Source organism: Ursus arctos, chromosome X (genome assembly GCF_023065955.2).
Source record: "Ursus arctos isolate Adak ecotype North America chromosome X, UrsArc2.0, whole genome shotgun sequence".
NCBI classification, from domain to species: Eukaryota; Metazoa; Chordata; class Mammalia; order Carnivora; family Ursidae; genus Ursus; species Ursus arctos.
Genome location: NC_079873.1, coordinates 24190797 through 24213987, shown reverse-complemented (window position 1 = coordinate 24213987; position 23191 = coordinate 24190797). Strand labels below are relative to the sequence as shown.

Genomic DNA, 23191 nt, shown 5'->3' with positions numbered 1-23191 from the left:
GTTAAAATGTTATTTGTCTTTAAACAGAGTAAAAAATGATCGAATTTAGTTTAAAAAAATAAGTAAAACCATAGTATGTGTAGTTGTCCCATTTAGTGGAATCATTACTAGAACATACATATCCATATACAGATAAATGTGTGTCTCTGGAAAAAGGCATTAAACCAAATTAGAAACTGCAGGAAAAAAATAAGGCCACTAAAATTAATATGTCCAGGGATTAATACACATTTATAGCAGTCCTTAGGATCCCTTTCATAGATTAATTTATAAAACTATATTTATTGGGCTTCTATTACGTGACAATCACTTTCCTAAGAGTTCATCATGTGAAATTCTAAAGAAAACACTTTTAAATTGCATTGTATATTTTTGGAAAGGCTTTTTTAAAAAAATTTCCTCTTTACCCTTCATATCCAATCCATCATCACATGACAAAATATATCTTAAATCTTCCCACTTCTCTTTTTTTCAAAGTATAATTAACATCCAATGTTACCTTAGCTTCAGGTTACAACATATTGATTGGACAATTCTGCACATTACTCAATGCTCAGAGAGGAGGTGGTTGGAGGGATGGGCAAAATAGATAAAGGGGATTAAGAGGTACCAACTTCCAGTTATAAAATAAATAAGTCCTAGTGATGAAAAGTACAGCATGGGGAATATAGTCAGTAATATTGTAATGACACCATATGGTGACAGATGGTGCCCACTTGTCTTTTTCTCCTTTCCTAACATCCAAATCTAAGTGATTATTTGCCTAGACCACTGAGATGGCTCCCGCTCACTACTGACCCACTTCCATCAATTCTACACTGCTATGAGAATTTTTAATTGGTGTTATTTAGTTAAGAGAAAATAACATCTAGAAAAGGAGAAAGTTATGAATTTTTTTAAAGAAATCTTTGTGCTTGTAAGTTAAAAAATTGAGAATATGTTTATCATTTTTAATAGGGCAGAGATCTGGAATACATACACTTCACTTGAATCGAGGAGAATTTTAAACATTAAATTACTGATGCTTTTATATATACTGAAATGTATTACACTAAAATAAGTTGCAAAATCATAACTTGGTATGTTGAGAAGAATTTTATATATCAAATTAGTTGCTAATAGTAAGCATTTTTAGACACTGAAATATATTACCTAAAAAATGCTGTAAAATTATAGCTTGGGATGAATGTTTTTAAAGTAAGAGAAATATCTTGAGGCTTGAAGGTTTCCAGAAGGAATTACTATATAACACATGATTCTGGATATAATGACATTAAAATTGTGAGCCTGAATATTTTAAAGACTTTTGATTAGCTAAAAAATGGAGTTATAATATTGTTTGCCTTACACAATACAGACAGCTAATATTACAAGATAAAACCAATTTTAAAAACTTTAAAGCACAAAAGTCAAGCCAAATATATTTGAAATTGTCTAAAAAGCATTCTTTCTGCATAGAAGGACACATGCATAACAAAAACAAGTTTTTCCATTGTTGCAGGATATAATTTGTTCTGCTTTCCTATTGTTAAAACTTTTCTAATCGAAAAGGATATTCCCATTTCTCTGTACAATATAGGCATAGAAAAACCTACAAATAAATAGCTTACTGGTTTTACTTTCCTGCCAAAAATTCCAATAGATGGTTTCCAGGGCTATAACAGTCTATTTATCTTAAAGAATTTTCATCTATGATGTGATTTATTGAAAATAAGAACTTTGAAATAACATTTTGGAAACCCCTTGAAGAATGAAGACAACCAGTTTACTGCCTTCAGTGTGCACTGACTTTATTTCTCATTGGACTTCCATTGCCACCTTATCTGAATCGTAATAATCTTTCCTATTCCTACTGAAATAAATCACACAAAAGTTCAGTTATATAATTTATCCCAAAGAATTCTATTTGATTTGCTTCAAAACAACAAGAGTGGATTTATTTTATATCCAGGGGATTATTATTGAGAACTTTAATGGGCAAAATGCAATCACTAAAATCAATACCTATTTATTTATTTAATTTTTAAAAGTAGGCTCCGTGCCCAGCATGGAGCCCAACGTGGGGCTCTAGCTCACAATGGTGAGATTAAGACCTGAGCTGAGATCCAAGAGTCGGATGCTTAACCAACTGAGCCACCCAGGTACCCCTAAAATCGATATGCATGAAATGGGTATGAAATGAGTAAAAACTTCATGTTGATAAATATAGTTCATAGAAGAAGGTTTCATTTTTCATTTTCTATTTTTAAATAATAATATATATTAGTTATAGAAATATTCACATTGTTAGCACAGCACACTGGGACAGTCATAAGGCATAAACTACATGTTAACTTTACGGGTAAATTCAATAGATGTCCTTCTAATCTATTTATTGAAGCTTTTCAGACCACTCACTGCAAACCCACCCTGGACCTTACATGGAAATGTGAGCCTGTGCAACTTCTACATGATCTCCAGATACAAAGAAAAAGACAACATTGAAAACCTGCCCAGTCAGAAAAAAGCTAAAACCAAATTATCAACACTAGTTTCACATACATTGAGTCTTCCTTGTCAGCCTAAAACCTGAGGCATCATAAGAGAGGTAAAACATGTAAAATGCTCTAACTGTTCTCTTCATTTGCATAAGCCAGGAACAAGTTAGGGTGAAAGGACAGGTGTTTCGTTTCAGATCTCATTTGCCAGAGCTGCAACACTAATGAACTAACGGTGTCGCTTGACTTGAAATGGAACAAGGATACCACTTGTACAGCCAAAGACTGTAGAAGGGAAAGGTGGGGGAAAAATCTTTATTAAGAAATAGAGAAGGAAATGAGCATGAATATGATTAGTGATAATGTTCTTTTTTTCTTTCAGTCCTGAAATTTTGCAGCATTTATTTTGAAATCTTGTTCAGAAGTTCACACACAATGACTGTGAATATGGAACTGATCTTGATTCTCCTGTATTTAAAGACAACTTATCTGTCATACTTTCTAGAGTTGAAAACAAATGTTCCCTACCCAAATTACTGACCACAATTCAAAATAATGACTATTGGGGTTTCACATCAGGCTCGCTTTGTCTCGTATACAGTCTCTTATTTAAGGAACTGATTCATTTAATGCCCTTTATTGAAATGCAGATTGTCTTTAAGATAGCAATATAATGGTGGTCTTAACAAAGAGAAGATAATGTTGAAGAATCTGGATTCTTCAGGTAGAAGATTAAAACCACAGATTCAAGAGGAATGTTTACTAGAGCATCTTTTATGGTACTATGAAACATTCAAATCTGTTACTCTGTGTAATTAAAGAACTGACTTTTGAATATTACTTTTAATTTCAGACTATAAGAAGAAATATTACCGAATAATTTGACATCACATAGTCATTTTCCAAGGTGAGTTCCATGGAACATTTAGTTTACAAGGTATTACTAGATGTTAGATGGAAAAGGTATCTTATAGTCTTATATGTTTAAGAAATAACACATATTTAATTTTTTGAGGAACCTGCATACTATTTTCCATAGTAACTGCACCATTTTACATTACTACCAACAGTGTACAAGAATTCCAATTTCTCCACATTTTCACCAACCCTTGGGATCTTTGCTTTTTCTCATAGCCATCCTTACAGGTGTGAGGTGGTATCTTATTGTGGTTTTGATTTGCATTTCTGTAATGATTAGTGATGTTTTCATATGCTTGTTGCCATTTGTTTGTCTTCTTTGAGGAAATGCCTATTCAGGTTGTTTTCCCTTTGTGTGTGTGTGTGTGTGTGTGTGTTTGTTTTTGTTTTGGGGCTACTGAGTTGTAGGACTTCCTAAAATATTTTGGATATCAACCCCTTGCCACATGTATGTTTTTCAAATATTTATTCCCTTTCCACAGGTTACTTTTTAATTCTGACTGTTTCTTTTGCTGTACAGAATCTTTTTAATTTGTTTTGTTTAGCTTGTTTAGTCCCACTGGTCTATTTTTGCTTTTATTGGTTATGCTTTTGGTATCATATCCAAGAAATCACTGCCAAGACCAATGTCATAAAGGTTCTACCCTATGTTTTCTTCTGGGAGTTTTATAGTATCAGGTCTTACATTTAAATCTTTAATCTTTTTTGAGTTGATTTTTATGTATGGTATAAGGTAAGGGTTCAACTTCATTCCTTTGCATGTAGATACTCAAGTTTCCCAAAACATTTATCCAAGAAACTATCCTTTCCCCATTATGTATTCTTGGCATTCCTGTCAAAGATCAGATGACCAAATGTTAATCGGTTTATCTCTGGACAATTCTGTTCCAGTGGTCTATATTTTTGTTGTTATGCCAGTACACTGTAACAGTATACTGTTTTAATGAGTGTAGTTTTATAACATATTTTAAAATCAGGAAATGTGATGATTTTACTTTGTTTTTCTTTCTTAAGATTGATGTGGCTTTTTAGGGTCAAATCCAGCAATTGCACTACTAGGTAATTTACCCAAAGGATACAAAAATATAGATTTGAAGGGGTACATGTACCCCGATGTTTATAGCAGCTTTATCAACAATACCCAAACTATGGAAAGAGCCCAAATGTCCATCCATCGACTATAGACTGATGAGTGGATAAGGTGTACACACACACACACACACACACACACACACACACACAAAATGGAATATTACTCAGCTGTCTAAAGGAATGAAATCTTGCCATTTGCAATGATGTGGATGGAGCTAGAGTGTATTATGTTCAGCGAAATAAATCAGAGAAAGACAGATATATGATTTCACTCATATGTGGAATTTAAGCAACAAATCAGATGAACATATGAGAAGGTGGAAAAAATAGAGGGAAACAAATCATAAGAGACTCTTAACAATAGAGAACAAACCAAGGGTTGCTGGAGGGAGGTGGGTGGGGGATGGGCCAGATGGGTGATGGGTTTTAAGGAGGGCACTTGTGATGAGCACTGGGTGTTATATGTAAGTGATTAATCACTAAATTTTACTCTTGAAAACAATATTACACTGTATTTTCACTAACTAGAATTTAAATAAAAATTTGAACAAGAAAAAAAAAATAAAATTAAGGAACCATAGAGCTAAGACATGTTGATATTTAAGTTACATAAAAACTAACCCACAAAAATTTGTTAGCATGTTAAAGGCTGAACAGACAGAATTATTTATCACAACTTTTAAATTTAAGAAGTGATTATGTAGTATTGAAATGGGTCATATTCAAATTTAGTACTTTTAATTGGGGTTTTTCAATTTTTGAAAGTGAAGAGGGAAAATGGTAAATTTTTGGCTTTTTGGCGTCAGGCACCAACTACTTAGCTGTCAGCCAAAAATATTGCATATCATGTGTCTAAAGCCCCAAGCCAATGAACACCATTCCTCCATTTCGACATCACTGAAATAGATGAAGGCAACCACATCAGGTAGAAACTCTCTGCCTATTTGGGTAGCTCAGTAATCACATCTGTTGGATCTGTAGGTAGATGGATGGTGTAAAATCAGTAAAATGTGGAAGTTAAGGTATTGCCCTTAAGCTCAGTTTCCAGAAGCAGAAGCAAGGATTGACAGGAATATGGGAGAGGAGAAGCTCAGACTCATGAAAACGGAAATGACATGTTCATTTTTTCTTTTAAGTGTTTCTGATAACTAAAGAGAACATAATATATCTTCAGTTCCTTTGAAGGTTAGAAGAGGTTACCTGAGAAAATAATGAATGACATGCAGTTGTGGAAATGAACTGATTATGGTTTCAGAGATGGGGCAAATGACAGGAGGGACTTCAAGCTGCACACATTTTGAAATGGAACAAGTACCCATGGCATGGGTGTCTTTGCTGGCTCTAAATAGAGACATTTACAAATGAATATATATATATATATATATATATATATTCACAAATATATATATTTATATATATATATATTCACAAATATATATATTTATATATATATATTCACAAATATATATATTTATATATAATTTTTTTTCTTGCAGAGAATGCAATATCACAAGCTTAAAGGGGAGACATATTTTTTCCCTTTTCAAAGTGTCTGAGCTCATTTGAATCAGACCATATAGATGTTGAGAGTTAACCCCAAATAAAACAAGAAAGAAGATGCCCCTGCCATTTCTATTTTCCCTTAGGAGTCCAAAAAAATACATGAGAAGGAATCTGGGGGTTGGTCAAGTAATAAAAACTGGTGTTGATACCTGAAAGTTAAAAATACAAAATTAGGGGTGCCTGGGTGGCTCAGTCGGTTAAGAGACTGGCTCTTGGTTTTGGTTCAGGTCATGATCTTAGGGTCTGGAGGTAAAGCCTCACATGGGGCTCTGTGCTCAGCAGGAGTCTGCTTCCCCTCTCCCTCTGCCCCTTCCCCCACTCTTGCACTCTTTCTCTCTCAAATAAATAAATCATTTAAAACATACAAAATTAAATCCTATTGATCTAGATACAGGGTTTCTCAACAGCAGAAGTACTGACGTGTGGGGCAGGATAGTTCTTTGTTGTCGGGGTCTGTCCTGTGCATTGTACGGTATACAGCAATCCTGGCCTCTACTCACTAGACAACAGTAGCAGTGCTCTCAGTTGTGACAATCCACAGACTCTCAACTCTAGGGAACAAACTGATGGTTACCAGAGGAGAGGGGTTGGGCGGTGGGCAAAATGAATGAAGGAAAGTGGGAGATAGAGTCTTCCAGTTATGGAGTGAAGAATTCATAGGAATAAAAGGTATAGCATAGGTAATATAGGCAACGGTATTGTAAGAACTTTGTATGGTGACAGCAGCTAACAATATGATGAGCATAGCACAATGTATAGTGTTGCTGAATCGCAGTGTTGTACACTTTAAACTAATGTAACATCGTGTGTCAACTATTCTCAAATTAAAAAAAAAATTAGGGGCTCCTGGGTGGTTCAGTCAGTTAAATGTCTGACTCTTGATTTTAGCTCAGGTCAGGATCTCAGGGTGTGAGACTGAGCCTCGCCTGCGGCTCTATGCTCAGCAGGGAGTCTGCTTGAGATTCTTTCCCTCTGCCCCTCCCCCAGCTTGCACGTGCTCTCTTTAAAATAAATAAATAAGTCTTTTAAAAATTTTAAAAAATTAAAAATTACAAAAATTTTCAGTTTATCAATTAAAAAATTAGTTACAAGAATGTTCACAGCAACTTGATTCATAAATATGAAAAAGAAACTACCCAAATGCTTAACACTAAAATAGATAAATAAATTGGAATATATTCATACAGTGAAGTACTACTCAGAAATGAAAAAACAAATGAACCATTTAACACACATAAACATGGACACATTTCACACACACGATATTATGTAAAAGAAACCAAAACAAAGAATAGTGTGTGATTTCATTTTTATAAAGTTCAAAGTATATATAATAGTAGAAGTCAAAAGCGGTTATTCTGATGGAAAGGACTGGTTATTGACCTGGATGGGAATGAGGGTGATTTCTAGGAAACAGAAAATGTTCTAACTCTTGATGTGGGTGATAGATGAATGGATGTGTACCTATGTACAAATTCATTGGGATATACATATAAGATTGGTGTTCTTTATACCTTGTAAGTTGTTAGTTAATAAAAAGTAAAAATATTTTTTTATTTTTAACATTTTTTAACTTTATTTTTAGTTTTCTTAACTACATACTTTATGCAGTGGATGATAAAAAAAAAGACTTAGGGAAACCCAGCATGTTATTATCATTTCTATTTATTATGACCATTTGTTGACCTGATTTAGATAGAGAGAGAGAGAGATAGATCCATCCATCCATCCATCCGATTAGTTTCCTAGGGCTGCCAAACAAAGTACTACAGACTGGGTAGCTTAAACAATGGAAATTATTTCTCACAGTTTTGGAGGTTAGAAGCCTGGGATCAAGGTGTCAGCAGGTTTGTTTTGTTCTGAAGGCACTCCTTGGCTTGCAAATGGCTGCTTTCTCCTTGTGTCTTCACATTGTCTTTTTTCTAGGTGAGAGCCCCTGGGATCTAGGTATCTTAACATCCTCTTCTTACAAAAATATCCGTCAGGTCAGATTAGGGCCCACCCATGGCTTCATTTTAACTTGATTACCTCTTTAAAGGCCCTATCTCTAAATACTGTCACATTCTGAGGTAGTGGAGGGGTTTAGGGTTTTCACATGTGACTTTACAGGGCAGGGTAGACACAATTCAGCTCATAACATACATATAATATCACCTCCACATTTGAAAACACTAGTAGGTCTAGCAAATGTGCTCCGATGCCAGGCACTGTTCTAGGCAGTTAAAACATAATGTTTTAATTTTAAGAATATCCCTGAAAAGTAATTACTATTATTAATACCCACTGCAGATAGGAAAAGAGATCCAGAGCAAAATGTGACTGTCCAGGAATACATGGCTTTTTGCTGGCTAAACTAAGACTCAGTCTCGGGTCTCTTTACGTTCAACAACTACTACATCATGCCATCTCTTCTACTATACACACACATACGCACACATAAATATAAATATAAATATAAATATAAATATAAATATAAATATGAAAGATGTGTGTTAGTATGTGAATCCTAAATAGCATACTTTTTTTTACAGCATTGGGCAACTTTTGACCATTTGCAAACTCAACTGATGTGAATAAACCAATACGGAGTGAGTGGTTACAAAAATACAGCAAGTTCAGTGTTTTGATTCTGTATTTTTCCATTAACTAAAACTAGGTGCCATAGCAACAGAGCTGGTTTAAACCAAATTCCCATGAAAGAAAACTGTTTGGCAGGAATAGATTTTTGAATCCTTCTGCATGTCCAGAGAGGAAACAAAGTGCTGGTTGACAAGCTAAAAACATAACATTAACCAACTCCCTGAACCCTCACTATAGGAGACATCCGGGCAAAAATATCTATGTGACTATAAAACTCGGAATTCTTTTGAATGCTGCTATCATATAGGCATATACAAGATGTGAACAAAGAATCAAATTTTGAAATCCTCTTTTAGCGTACATTTTGAATCCTAATATTAATTATTTTGACACTTCACTGCCCTTTGAGATCAGCACTAAGTTCTACAGATTCCTGCCCCAACTCTCTGGCATAAACTTCTCACATAGTTTTCCCTTTATTGTCCGACTGCTGTTTCCCCACTAGGTTATGGTAACTGTCTTTTCCCTGACTTCCCTAACTTAGGTCAGTATCCACAGATAAGTATGGAAGGGCTGTGGAATCACATGGCAGGGGCTTAAATTTTAATCCACTTAGGAAATAGGTACAGAGAAGCAATTATAGCCATTTTAGAGATGAGAAAATTGAGGAACTGAGAAAGTTAAATGACTATTGAATTTAATTATTAAAGACATCTTTTGCTTAAAAAAGATATTAAATGCCACTCTGATATGATTCAGGGAGCAACTCATATTCCATGCTGTAAGGTCATGTGTTTCAATTCTTCTGGTTGTACAGGGGAAGAGCTTTGATTAGGTTTAATCTCCAATATGTCCTATTTTTTCTTAACATCTTAGGACATCAGACAATCTAAAAAAGGAGGGTCACTTATTTTAACAGGAAAGGCTATCTTTTATGACCCAGTAAGTAATTTAACCTTTCACCCTCTATTCTTCCAACACATATTTTAAACACCTATTAAGTGCTAGGCATCATGTTCAGCATTGATAATATTATAGTGAAGAGAAGACAGTTGCTACGCATCATAACGGACCCACAGGCTCAGAAAAAAGAGAAATATATACTAAGATACCATAAGGGAAAAGTGCTAAAAAAAAAAAAAAAAGAAATGCACAGGTTACTATGGGCAAACAAAAAGAATCCATTGACCAACTAGAGGACATAGCTAGATCAAAGACAGATTGGCCTATGTTTGAAAACAGGAGCTCTGAACCCTGGCTCCCAGCCCATTCTCTTGAGTTATTATTTATTTATTTACTATAAGTCATTCCCACAAATATTTACAACAACACTAGTTTCCTTCTAAGTATGTTCTGGTTTGAGTCATTCAAACCAAAAGTGTTAAGATAATTCAGAGAAGCCTAGAAATGTTGCATAAGAGATGTGAGGTTTTGTTTTATTTGTTTATTGGTTTATTTTTTTTAAGATTTATTTATTTATTTGAGAAAGAGAGAGAGTGGAGGGGAGAGTCAGAGGGAGAGGGAGAGAGAGAACCTCAAGCAGATCCTGTGCTGAGCACGAAGCCAGATGCGGAGCTTGATCCCAGAACCCTGAGATCATGACCTGAGCCGAAATCAAGAGTTGAATGCTCAACCAACTGATCCACCCATACACCCCTGTCTATTTGTTTAACTGAAAACAGTTCCCCATCACAAGTCTGTCTTAATACGAAATAGTTAGAAACAAGTATTTATGAAACAGGTATCAAACATGCTCAACCCTGTGGTAGTACTGGATAAAGATTAGGACATATTATTGCACTCAGGGAATTTACAGTTCAGTTGTGGAGATAAAATTAGCTTGCAGGAAATAAAGAATGACTCAGTGCTAAGCTGTATGTTGCTCTCCATTCAGATTTAGAAAACAAGAAAGTTCTTGGTGGACTATATATTCTCAAGTATGGCCGGATAGAAAAAGGTGAGTAGAAATGGCATTCCTGGGATAGGAACCATGGGAGAAACACTATGAACTTCCTTGAATGTCAAATGAGTGTACATGAGGGATTACAACCCAACTGGCATGAAGTGTCCTGAGATGCTAGAAGCAAATAAGGTGAGCACTATGGGGCATCGAATACTACAGGAAATATGGAAGCCTGGTTATAGGAGGATAGCTAACGAGTCCCTAATTCAGGTAACTGTTAGGAATGAGAGGAGAAGTTGGATTAACCAAAAATAATTCTATAAACACATTCGTTTTATCTGAATACAATTTATCCCACAAGAACATTGGTCCAAACAGAAGGTTTTTTATCATATATTTTTGGATAATTGACTCAGAAGCAGTTGCTGCAAAGTGGGTGCCTATTGAAAGTGAAAAATTCATACTTAGCACTCCATGTCATAATGATGGACTGCATGATCTGCTAACAGTGAGCTGATGAGAAAATAAGAAGTGGAAGGAAGTGAAGCAGAGCAAGCTGGCCAGGCTGATGAAAGCAGATACCCCTGGTTAGAGTCTCACACCATTTGGACTAATTTCGCTGGTGGATAAAAACCATGTAGAATAGTTGATTTAAATTAGGCTTTCTGTCTATAATAAATTCTGGTTAGGAACCATCCAGATAGTTGTAGATTAGTGTTTTGTGCCTGGGTGTCTTAGATACTAATATTTTCTGATGCATGTTCTTATCCAAATCAGTAAGTATACTGTGGCTCAAAATTTTACCAGAGATCGTTATTTACTTCTGTCCATATCTAGTAAAATAAAATATACTCAATTTTCAGACCTTCTTTGAAGAGCAAAAGGAGTTCATAAAATCTGAAGAACATCGAAAAAGAAAGGCAGAGATTTGGGTTGAACCTCATCCACTGTGACCTATATCTTGCCAGTAAAGTATTCTTGTGTTTTTAATCTATATTCTTTTATGTTAGTTATATGGGTTAACTAAGATTTTTTACCAGAGTTATAGCCTTAAAGTAAGTTTTTTTTCCAATTAAAAAAGAGGGGCACCTCAGTGGCTCAGTTGTTCAAGCATCTGCCTTCGGCTCAGGTCATGATCCCAGGGTCCTGGGATCAAGTTCCATATCAGGCTCCCTGATCAACAGGGAGCATGCTTCTCCCTCTCCGTCTGCCTGCTGCTCCCCCTGCTTGTGCTCTCTCTCTCTCTCTCTTTCAAATAAATAAAATAAAAAAGAACAGGTAAAGATTATATACTTGGATGATAAGAATAGTGGTAATTTGGGAGGTTACTAAATTGTTTTGAATAAAGCTTTTTAAGGTTATATACACTGGACATTTTGCTCTTTTATAAGTCAAAGTCACTTCAATTGTGTGTTTTTTTAATGACCTTACATAAAGCTGTACTGATTTTCAAGTTAATTTTACTGAGTTTTTCTTAGAATGGCTTATTTTACAAAATAATTTATTTTCAATATCAAAAAGATCAAACAATATTAAAAACTAGACATAAAAATACTAGAAGCAAACATTAGGAAACTGTCATCCCAACTATCTCTCTAAAATATATATAGAGATAAAGATAGATACAATTTTATAAAATGGGATATTAAAGATGGGCATATATTTTGAGTGAAATAAAGTTAATGCAATTTTCTTTGCACAGAAATGAAAATAATATGCAGTTAGATAATTATTATTTTCTTAATGATCCATCTAGGTATTTTAGAAATTTAAAAAAATTAACATGAAACAGCATTAAGAGGTCAGCTTCACTATAATTATGCTGTAAAACAAACATTTCAATTTTAAGCCAGACTGATTTATTTCCTGTGTGAAAGATAAGAAAATAGCTTCTTGCCTCTCTTCTTGTTCCACTTTTATATTAACTCCCTTTTATGTTTTGTTCTACAAATATGACTCTTCCAGTCTTTATTTCCAATTCTATATTTATTTGTATTTAAATTACTGCACCAGTTCTTTTACCACCCATTCAATAATTCTGAATTTTTTGTTTTGGTTTGATCTTGATTAGCATTTATCATCAAATGGTCCTCCCACTCCCATAAAAATGAGTGTTAAGATCTTTTATGCTTGTCTTTCTATTATCTTATCTTCTAAATATATTGCTTCCTTACCTTGTTCCAAATTACAAAGGGCTAAATAAAATCACTTCCTCAGATATTTATCTTTTGAAGTCCTCCCTCCTTTTTTAATTGGTTCAGATAACTCCCCAGGAGGGCCTTCCAAATAGCCATAATCATGGAACTTCTCTTCACTGCTCTCCTCTTTTTTAGTTTACTCTCTACTTCTGATGGACAACATCCTTACATAACATTCTAAAAAGGGTGAAACATATTCTGTGTTTTTACATGTCTGAAAATGTGTCTTTATTCAGTACTCACACAGGTCAAGTTTGAAGACAATATATTTGGATTTGTTTTTAAATCTGCCCACATTTCTAGTCTATTTGGAAAACCTGAGAACAGCCTCATTATCTATGTGATTGAGGCAAAGTAATAATGCAGTTTTAGGGAAAAAAAATATACTGTACTACAAATGCCAGTTTCACAATGTGTATGCAATTACTTTTTTTTATTATGTTCAGTTAGCCACTGTATAGTACATCATTAGTTTTTGATGTAGTGTTCAATGACTCATTACTTACATACTTTTTAAATAAAGTTATTTGAAGGGTGTGTGTTATGTATCTCTTCTGCTTACCCCTAGTTCCTACCAATCTACCCAAACCTTTTCCTAAACTCTTAAATCAAATATATACACACATGCATATATTTAAAGCTCAGTCATTCAGTCTTTTCACACTTGAGAAATACTTCCTTTCTTTATCATTCTGAGAAACTCAGAAAAACATTTATTTCAAAATTGCTCAGGTCAAAACATGTTTAGAGATTCAAAACCAAAAAGTATTAATTTCTTCCTCTTTTTTTTTCAGTTTATATTTTAATTCCAGTATAGTTAACATACAGTGTCATATTAGTTTCAGGTGTACAATACAGTGATTCAACACTTACATACATCACCTGGTGTTCATCACAGGTGCACTCCTTAAACCCCATCATCTGTTTCACCTGGCCCCCCCCACCCACCTCCCCTTTGGTAACCATCAGTTTATCCCCTAGAGTTAACAGTCTGTTTCTTGGTTTATTGGATCGTGGCATATAGCCCTGCACTAGAAAGTAATAATTTGCTTCTGCAATGATATAACGGGAATTTATCCTGCAAAAGTTTTTTAAAAATATCCTGACCACTAACATTTTTCTTTTGTCATCATTTTATTAAAAATTACTGCATATAAATGCATCATATCTTTAGATTTTTCTGACAAGCTTTTTTTTATCTTTTCCCTTAACATCATGTAATGGTAAAAACTTTATTTTTTCCATTTCATTATGTTACTTCTTTTCTCCTTTAGCTTTCTACATTCCCTGAAAAATATAAATGGATCAATTTGGGATAGACATGCCAAGAATATATTTTTCATGTCCATATCTCTTTTGTAAAATCCAAGTTGATACCACTTCTGAATATTCCCTTTCTGAAATACTGATTATTTGTAAACCCTTAATGCTTCCTTGAAGTGATCTTCACTCTTATTTATTTTAATGCCTCTTTGTAGTACACCATAAACAGCAGATTTCTTTTATTTCTTTTTAAAAGTTTGCTCTCCTAAGTTCCCAAAAGTCAAGGACTGAATCTATTTAACCACCATTGTAAAGCCCTTAGCACAATGCATAATCAAAAAGGCTTTACTGCTTAGGTTAATGATAATGTTGTGCTCTTACATAATTATCAGAGCCGAAGAGGCTCTGGGAAGCCACTGAGTTAGTCATCCTACTCCAGAAGGACTGCACTATATTGAAACCAGCCCAGAAAAGTGGTTATGTACATTTAAAGTCTTCACAGAAAGCAAGTTCACAGATTTTTTCTGGGTAAATAGCCCATTCTTACATTTTCAAATCATGACAACCCATTCATTTCTAATGTAAATTTCTGCTAGTTGAAGAGAATTTTCTATTTTTCTTGTTTTTAGTTTGATGTAACTCTTCTTTCTCACATACCATATTCTATTTAAATATGTCATCAAGTTTCTCCTTCCTCCACACGTTTTGTGTCCCACGGAAGCCAACCGTGAGATGAGGATTTTTGTAGAAGTGATTCATAAAAAACAAGCAAACAAAAACTTTTAGGGAAAACCAGTAAGGGGGTGCGGAAAGCAGGACAGGAAAGAGTTTTATCAGTGGGAAATTTTCCAAAATTTCAGGGAAAATTCCCAAGCTTTGAGCTCTCCTGCCTGGGATGGGGAGAGATGGGCTCTAGTCATCTGAGGACAGTCCTCCAAAAACAATGGATTAATGAGTGTGAAAGCACAGAAAGTGGGCAGAGGATAGACAACAAAAATATCCAAAAGAGATCTGAGAAGATCTGGGCAGAGCTAAGCAAAACAACTGTTCTTAACCTTTGTAAATGTTTATGCTTTAGCTATTTTAAAGATAGTCTCTTTCCCCCTACTTTAACATGTGAAAAGGTAGACAATAATCTTGTCATCTGGGGATGTTTGCTCATCTGAGAGCTGAGAATAATAGCACCTAGTTAGTGGGGTTGTCATAGAAATTAAGGAGGTGAATATATGTCAAATATATGTAGAACAATGCCTGGTACAAATATATGAAGAGCTCAATATAGGTTATTATTATTGTTTTTGTTGTTGTCTTGTTGGTGCTGTGATTAATGTCATAAGTCAAGTAACTGGAGTGAAAGCCTTCACAGTTGTCTAGCACCAGGACTGTAGTGAGATTATCTCACATTTGCTCTACTTTCTATCTCTCAGGTCATATACACGATTTATTGCATATATGCCATTTTGCCAACTCTAGGGATAGAGCCATACTAAGGCCTTTTGTTGCAACTATTGTCATTTTAACTGAATGTTCAATATCACCACTTTTGTCATTTTAGACACTTAGCAGAGGCCTCATAAATCTGAGAAGAATAGAGTAAGTACAAACTATTTGGACATTCTAAAGAAAAATGATAGAGTAGTTATACAAATAGGCTAAAATACTATGAAACAATCACTTCACACCCACCAGAATGGACATAATAAAAAAGACAGACAAAAACTAGTGCTAGTGAAGATACAGAAAAGTAGAAACCCTCACACATGACTGGTAGGAACATAAAGTGGTGTAGTTACTTCGAAAAAGTCTGGCAATCCCTTAAAAGTTAAACCTAGTTACCATGTGACTCGGCAATTCCACTTCTAGGTATAAACCGAAGATGAAATGATAATATATGTCCACATAAAAATTGTGTACAAGCCTTCACAGCACTGTTATTTATGGCAAAAAGTAGAAAGAACTCAAATGCCTATTAACTGATGAATGGATAAATAAAATGTGATCTACCCATGCAATGGAATATCATTTGGAAATAAAAAGAAATGAAATACTGATACATGCTGCACATCACTGTGTGACTAATGAAAACATTATGTTAAGAAGCTAGTCACAAAAGACCATGGAGTGTATGACTCTATTTACACGAAACGTCCAACAGAGGCAAATCTACAGAGACAGAAAGTAAATTACTGTTTGTGGCTGGAAGGAAGGAAAAATGGGTAGTGACAGCTATTGGGTATGGGCTGCTTTTGTGTTAATGAAAATATTCTAAAATTAGGTTGTGATAATGTTTCCAGAACACTGTGAATATACTCAAGAATACTGAGTCGTGTATTCTGAGTGAATGGCATGGTGTGTGAATTATATTTCAGTAAAGCACTTTGAAACAATACATTTTAGAAAATATTAAAAGATGGGTTCTGACAAGTTTTGCCAGGTTTTGAATGGGTTGCAATTTATCTGTTGGCTGTTTATACAAGGTTAAGAAATCTTTGGGGGGTGGAAGGTGTCCAGTAGCGTGGCTTACTTTGAAGAAAGCTATTGGTATGCTGTGTTTCTGCAACACTGACAGTCCTCTCCTCTTCTCTGTCTACCACTTCTTGGGACTTGATGGGGTAGGGAAGAGGGGTGCTTCAACTTACTATGAGCTTAGTGAGAGAACATCCATGAGAGAGCACCTCTATTTGGAGAGCTTAGAATGTATCCCCTGGTGATTGAGGGCCATAGGAACCAGTATCTAATTCACTCTTAAAATTCAAGACCAAGTGTCTAGGGCTGGAGTTTTACTTTTCAATACTTGAGAAAATAGACCCAGCTTTGTGGGACAAGGAAGGATTCATGTATTTATTGTGGCACTGCTATCAACCTTGGGGAAGGATACGGGGTCCATTTCAAGAGAGGTTCTATCCAAGATGCCTGCCTGGAAGGTACAGAGATATCAGCTAAGGAGTGGAGTGAGATACCAAGGGTCTGAGGATTTGGTTGTTAGTGATGGAGGCACTGGCCACATAAATTTAACTCTAAGTGAGAGATACCTAGAATTGAGGGTTAAGTGAGTTTCTGAAAAATCAAGAAAAATAACCCAATAAGAATCAGGATTTGGAATCTGCTCAGAGGACACCAAAGCCAAGATAATTCTACCAGTCAAAAGAACTTTCTTTGTCCTTTCGTCTCTTCTCTTTCAAATATCAGCACCTTCACCCTCTCCACCTTCTCCAGTCTTGGAAGATATAGCAACGCTCTTGACAGTTGGAGAGGAGGAGGAAGAGAGCAAGATGGAGAGTTAAGGAGGAGAGCATTTGGGTCATTTTCACTCCAGTGTAAGCTTTCAGGCAGAAAGCAGTCCTGAGCTGAGGAAGGAAAGTTGTTCACATTGGAGAAGATTCAGGGTTTGATTATTTAGGGGCTTAAATTATAATTATCCATGTGTTATGGGTTGAATTATGTTCCCCCTCCCCCAAAGTTGAAGTTGAAGTCCTAACCTCCAAAACATAAAAATGTGGCCTTATTTGGAAAGCGGGTGTTGCCCTAATTAAGATGAGGACATGAATAGATATTTTCCCAAAGAGGACAGAGACGGCCAACAGACACACAAAAAGATGCTTGACATCACACATCATCGGGGAAACGCAAATCAAAACCACAATGAAGTATCACCTCACACCAGTGAGAATGGCTAAAATCAACAACACAAGAAACAACAAGTGTTGGCAAGGGTGTGGAAAGGAAGGCACTGTTAGTACGAATGCAAACTGGTGCAGCCACTTTGGAGAACAGTATGGGGGTTCCTCAAAAAGTTAAAAATTGAATTGCCATATGATCCAGTCATTCCACTACTGGATATTTGTCCCAAGAAAGTGAAAACACTAATTTGGAAAGATATATGCTTCCCTTTGTTTACTGCAGCATTATTTACAATAGCGAAGATATAGAGACAACCTAAGTGTCCATCGGTAGATGAACGGATAAAAAAGTTGTGGTACATACACACAATGGAATATTAGCAATAAAAATGAATGAGATCTTGCTATATGCAGCAACTTGGATGGATCTAGAAGATATAATGCCAAGTGAAATAAGTCCGTCAAAGAAAGAAAAAAAAAACCCATAGGATTTTACTCCTATGTGGGATTTAAGAAACAAAACAAATGAACAAAGAAAAAAAGAGAAAAACAAAAAAAACCCAGACTTTTAAATATAAAGACCCAGCAGTTGCCAGAGGGGTGGTGGGTGGGGGCATGGGTGAAATAGGTTAAGGGGATTAAGAGCACACTCATTGTAATGAGCAATCAGTAATGTATAGAACTGACTCATTAAACTGTACACTTAAAATTATATGACACTGTATACTGATTATACTTGAACTAAAAAAAGACCAAAGATGAGGTCATATTAAAGTGGGGTGGGCCCCGATCGAAAATGATTGGTGTCCTTATAAGATGACCATGTAAAGACACAAAGCCATGAGGAGAATGGAGGCAGAAATGCAGTGATACAGCTACAAGCCAAGGAGTGCCAAGGATTTCTGGCAACTGCCAGAACTTAGCAAGAGGCAAGGAAGGATCATCCTCTGGAATCTTCAGAGGAAACATGGCCCTGCCAATACTTTGATTTTGATTTTGGACTTCAAGCCTCTAGAACTGTGAGCAAATACATTTTTAAAAATATTTATGTATGTATGTATTTATATTATGTTCAATTAGCCAACATATAATTCTTGTAAGCCGCCTAGTTTGTTATGGCAGCCATAGGAAACCAGTATCAGACTGGTAAGCTGTGGGACTGGCCTGAGGTTTCATTCACGGGGCAGGGGGTGGGGGGCGAAGGACAAGCCATCACAATGGATTTGAATGGGGGGCAAAATAAGAAGAAATAGGTGGTTTTCTGCTTGTACCCAACTAAATCTAGCTCAAGAAATTAAGCAGTTAAACAGTGACTATTTCATCAATGTGTCTGAAGCATGCTGCATATGGCTAATCCAGTCCTCATAATGTTTATTTTTTCCCTTTATTTGCCACTCACAACTTGTGTTTTTGAAGGTGCTTGAGCTTCATTATTTGATTTCAATCTCTTTGACTTTCCTACGTATATTTCAATGTCACTTTCCTAAGTAACTGATTGTCATTTTCAAGAACAGATGGCAAAGAGGAGTCCCTGTAGTCCTGAGTCTCCAATGACTATAAAAAATTTGGGTTTGGTGGAGCCAAGGTACATATTAACCTAGCAGACTGGGGTGCATCTCATCGTTCAAGAGAAGAACAATCATCTCTCACAGACTGATTAGAAATGAAAAGTATTAATAACTGTAAGGGATGCAAAAATAATAAGTAAAACTAACCCTTACTGAGTATTTTCTAGTGACAAGTTTTCAGACACGTGATCTATTTAATTCTAAGGCAATCCTAGGAGAACACACTATTATTGTCCCTATTTTACAGATGAGAAAACCAAGGTTTTGAACAAATAACTCATCCAAGGTTGTTCAGCTAGGAAATGGAAGAAATAATAATTCACTTCAGCCTGCTCCTAGAGAGTTAAGGTGAAGACCTCCTTATGATTATGGCTGCAGGCACTTTGAACGCTGGCTGAAATACCAGGGAGACTGATTCGGCCGCTTTCTACTTCAGCAAGGCAGCAGATACCATAAGGCGCTCACCAGTAACTCCTTGGAATTCATCATTCTGTACACACACAGTCCTGTCTCTCAAATGTTGGCTCTTGCAAGTGGTTGTTTAAGGAACTTGGTGGGATACTGGAGAAGTCTGAAAGTGCCTAGAATGAATTCATATGCCTCAGAAGCCCTCAATCAATGTCTGTGAGTCAGTGTGCTGATACTTCAACACTCTCCCTCCTTGGACACTGCATTACAATGTTTCCCAGAGTTCCCCAGTGGAATTAAGGTCCAGTTTCCCTAGTGGTAACTTGGTTGACATTGCACCCTCTACTAGATGCCTTCCTCCCTGTCTAATTTCCCCACACCTATTATTTCCTGGTATCCCCTCCCAAATAATCTTCTTGTTCTTGAATCCTTGTCTCAGGATCTAGGGTCTGATTCTGGGGGAACCAGAACCAAAACCAAAACTCAATTTATGCACCAAATTCAATGGAATTCTGGACAGCAGTTAACCTACATATTTTTATTACAATTAAAATTGTTTAAGACTTTAAATGAGAGATATTAAGTATTCTTAAGTAATAGTTTGCCTAGTTTTCTCATAAAGTTGCCATGCTATGCTATGGTACACTCTGCCTGAATTCAACAAAACATCTAAGGTAGTGGCAATAAATATGTTCAGTTTACTGGATACAAATTTTAAGCAAGAATTAGGTAATAGCAGTGATAATATTATCAATTGCCATTTATTGGGAACTTAGTATGTACAGCTGGGCCCTGTGCTAAGATTTTTTTTTAAGATTTCTTTCTTTATTTTAGAGAGAGAAAGAGAGAGCATGAGCAGGGGGAGGACCAGAGGGAGAGGGAGAGAGACAGAGAAGCAGACTCCCCGCTGAGCGTGGAGCCCAACATGGGGCTTGATCCCACAATCCTGAGATCAAGACCTCCTGGGGTCAAGACCTGAGAGGAAATCAAGAGTTGGATGCTTAACCAACTGAACCACCCAGGCGCCCCCATGTTAAGATGTTTATTTTATTTTATTTTATTTTATTTTATTTTATTTTATTTTGTTAGTCACCATACAGTACATCATTAGTTTTTGATGCAGTGTTCCATGAGCTAAGATGTTTAAATGCAGTTCAGTTTTTATTTGTTTGGTTTTTGTTATATTAATTTTAAATTTTGAAATAATTTCCAAATTACAGAAAAGTTATAAGAATGGTAATTCATCAACAACTTAACCAGGAATCACCAATTTTTAACATTTTGCCACATTTGATTTGCCATTCTTCCTCCCTTTTCTTTCTCCATTCACACGCACACCCACACACACACACACACATGCACGTATGCACATATATTATTTTTTTCTGAACCATTTGAGAGTCGGTTGCATATCTTATCTTCCTTTACTCCTTATACTTCAGTGTGCATTCCCTAAGAACAAAATATTCTCTTATATAAGCACAATACAGTGATCGAAATCAGGTAATCTCATAATGGTATAATACTTTAATCTGTAGTTCATATTCTAATTGTGTTAATTCTTCAAATAGTGTTCTTTATAATAATATCTTTTTTCCATTACAGGACTCAATCTAGAATTATGCACTGCCTTTAGTTGTCATATCTCTTTAGTCTTTCTTAATCTGGGATAATTGTTCTTTGGTGTTTCATGACCTTTATTTATGTATGTATTTATTTAGAGAGAGAGCATAAGAGTGTGGGGGAGGGGAAAGGGGAGAGGGAGAGAGAGAATCTTAAGCAGGCTCCACGCTCAGCATGGAGGCTGACATGGGGCTCCATCTCACGACCCTGAGACCATGACCTGAGCTGAAATTAAGAGTCAGATGCTTAATCCACTGAGCCACCCAGGTGCCCCTACCATGTTAAAAAACTATAAACCAATTACATTATAAAATGCACCTCAATCTGAGTTTGTGTGATGTTTTCTTATGATGAAATTCAGGTTATGTGGCTTGGATGGGAATTATATGTAAGTGGTGTAATATACCCTTTTAAGCGGTGTTATATCTGTTTGAGGGTATTGCATCTGGAGGCAGAAGTTGTATGTATGACCCTTTTTGGTGTTATTAACCATGGTAGGCCCAAATCTAAGAAGACCCCCAAGATTTCCACCCCTAATGCATATACCCTGTACAATCCCCTCCCTATGAGTGGGGGTGAAACTGTGGATTTCACTCCTGTGATTGGGTTATGTTAAATGACAAAGATGAAGGGATTCTGTAGACATAAATAAGGTAGCAAATCAGTTGATTTTGAGTTATCAAAAGGGAGAGAGTATCATGAGCTGGACTTGACCTAAGCAGGTGAACACTTCAAAGGGCCTAGAGTGTTTCTGAGGTCAGAAATTCCAAGTGTGAGAGGGCTTATGGAGGGAGGGGGTCATGTGGTGAGGAACTGAGAGACAATCCAGTTATGCTGTGCCCGCATGTCTGAGCTACAGAAAGTGAGATAATAAACAGGTGTTTTTTTAAGCTGTTATATTTGTGCCAGTTTGTTACACAGCGATAGAAAACTAATTTGTTAATTTTGAATACCTGGATTTAGCGACATCCAGTTTCTTATTTCCTTTACTTTTCTACACAAAGTAGCATACCAGAGAGTTTGTCTTTCACTTAGAAATGACTTCTATAAGTGTACTGATATATTCTCATTATGTTATATTTGCCTACTACTTTATTATGTGCATGCACTATCGTTTATTCAACTAATATTCTAGGTTGGACAATTTCGGTAGATTCTAGTACTTTGCAGCTACAAATAATGTTGCAATGAAGAACTCTGTGCGTATTACATTTGCTTTGTGGAAGGCATATCTTCAGGCTAATTCCTAGAAATAAGACTGCTAGGGCAAAGCGTAATTGCGAATATATTTTTATTAGATAATGCCAACTTCCCCTCTGCTTTTGTGGATTATTTCACAATTTCAACAACAATGTATGAGAGTGACTGTTTCTCTACAGCTTCCTTCACAGAGCATACTGTTAAGCTTTTGGATTTTTGCCAATATGATGGGTGAGAACAGTACCCTAGTGTAATTTTATGTGTCTCTTACTGTTAATGAAAGTAATCTTTTCATATAATTAAGGATCAGTTTTATATTTTTGATAAATTGTTTATGTTTTTACCCTCTTTTATTTTTTTTAAAGATTTTTATTTATTCACTTGAGAGAGAGAGAGTGAGCACAAGCAGGGGGAGGGTCAGAGGGAGAAGTAGACTTCCTGCTGAGCTAGGAGCCCGACTCAGGGCTTGATCCCAGGACCCCAAGATCATGACCTGAGCTGAAGGCAGATGCTTATCTGACTGAGCCACCCAGGTGCCCCACATTTTTGCCCACTTCTAAATAGGACTTTTTTCCCCCCACTCAATATTTAAAAGTTTTTTGTATACTAGGAATATTAAACTTCTACCTATGATATATGTCACTATTCTTGTCCCAATTTTCATCTGTTTTTTAAAATTTTTCCTTGTCAAAGTTTTTGTGTGTGTATGTGTAGTCAAATTTATTACTTTTTATTTGTGGTATCTGAATTTTGAGTCCTAGATAGAAAGTCTTTCCCT

The 23191-nt window shown here is 35.8% G+C and overlaps 1 protein-coding gene across 1 annotated transcript in view; it reads right to left on the bottom strand.

The window, feature by feature from the left end:
* IL1RAPL1 (interleukin 1 receptor accessory protein like 1) overlaps positions 1-23191 on the bottom strand; it is a 646715-nt gene that overhangs the window by 377507 nt on the left and 246017 nt on the right. The window lies entirely within an intron of this gene.